This window comes from Trypanosoma cruzi, assembly GCF_000209065.1.
Source record: "Trypanosoma cruzi strain CL Brener chromosome Unknown tcruzi_1047053471709, whole genome shotgun sequence".
Classification (NCBI taxonomy): domain Eukaryota; phylum Euglenozoa; class Kinetoplastea; order Trypanosomatida; family Trypanosomatidae; genus Trypanosoma; species Trypanosoma cruzi.
This window is the reverse complement of record NW_914215.1, coordinates 1-1,367: the sequence shown is the minus strand read 5'-3', so window position 1 is coordinate 1,367 and position 1,367 is coordinate 1. Positions and strand designations below refer to the sequence as shown.

The window sequence follows — 1,367 nt, the reverse complement described above, 5'->3', positions numbered from 1 at the left end:
TTCTCAGTGTCGAACAAAAAATTAACCCCTACTCTACAACGCATGCATTCATTGTGTGTGTGTGTGTGGGTGGGGGGAAATGCAAACGCAAAAAAGAGAGCCCTTGGGGGGAGACATTACGGATGAAGCGCCGCCGCCATGCGTCGTATATATAATAATAGTAATATAATATATATACGTGCGCCGTCTGTGGTGGTGCATGATCCGCTCCGGCGCTTGTGTGTGTGTTTGTACATAACATGTGCATGTGTGTATGTGTGTATGTGTAATATATATATATATATATGTATGCCCATATCTCTACACACGTGTGTGTGTGTGCAACACAACGACAACACAAAACTACAAAACTCGCAAGAGATTAAAAAAGAATAAAAAAGAAAAAAAGTGGCGTGTGGGATGTGTGGTGTGTGGGGCGGGGGCGGGGCATGCATATACACAACACCACACGCACACACACACATGTGTAGTAGTATATACAATGTAATATATATATATATGCATGTACACTATACAATATATATATATATATGTATAATGTACACGTGTGTGTATAATATATGTATGTGTGTTGTGTGTACGTGCCTGTGTGTTTGTGTGTGTATGGTGTGTGTGTGTTGTATGCTGTGTGCGTGTTCCACCATCATATATATATACATATCCACGCTTATTTTTTTTTCTTCTTCTTTTTGTTTACAGACCTGAGTGTGGCAGGACTACCCGCCGAACTTAAGCATATTACTAAGCGGAGGAAAAGAAAACAACCGTGATTCTCTCAGTCAGCGGCGAGCGAAGAGGGATCCAACTCGTTGCCGAATCGGTTCTTATAGGAACTTGAGTTGTGGCAAGAAAGCGTCGCTTCGAGGGCTGGTGCAGGAATGGTGAAATTCAATTGCAAAGCAAACCCGTTGCTGAATACAACCCTTCATGTGAGTATTGAGCCAAAGAAGGTGTTAGCCCATTGAGCCATGAACCTAAGCGCCTCCTTAAGCGAACCAAGAGAGTAGCACTGCTTGGGAGTGCAGTGTCAAGCTGGCAGGTATGTGTCTGCCAAAGTTAAATAAAGAGTAGGAAGACCGATAGCGAACAAGTAGCGTGAGCGAAAGTTTGAAAAGCACTTTGGAAAGAGAGTGACATAGAACCTGAAGTCGTGACAATGACAATGGAAGTACCTCCATTTCAACGGCCAAAACCAGCCTCTTTTTTCTTACTGATAATTATATTATTAGTAGCAGAGCTTATCCCGCTGGGGTTTAAAATCCAGTGGGTAACCCTGAAAAGCAAGAACGAGGTCATGGTGTACAAAATGTGTGTATACATAAGCGGAGAGTAAGAAGGAGCGTGGTTCATTGTTTTTTCTCTCTTTT

General features: G+C 42.4%; 1 non-coding gene across 1 annotated transcript, besides 4 other annotated features; it reads left to right on the top strand.

The window, feature by feature from the left end:
- Nucleotides 1–146: 146 nt before the first annotated feature.
- Nucleotides 147–177: a sequence feature (AT_rich).
- Nucleotides 178–250: 73 nt separating this feature from the next.
- Nucleotides 251–290: a microsatellite.
- Nucleotides 291–486: 196 nt separating this feature from the next.
- Nucleotides 487–544: a microsatellite.
- Nucleotide 545: 1 nt separating this feature from the next.
- Nucleotides 546–636: a microsatellite.
- Nucleotides 637–695: 59 nt separating this feature from the next.
- Tc00.1047053471709.10 lies at nucleotides 696–1,364 on the top strand (the record flags this gene model as incomplete). The annotated part of the gene is made up of 1 exon (XR_008254825.1): nucleotides 696–1,364. It is a non-coding gene; the product is annotated as a ribosomal RNA large subunit alpha, 3' partial (ribosomal RNA).
- Between the last annotated feature and the right edge of the window lie 3 nt (nucleotides 1,365–1,367).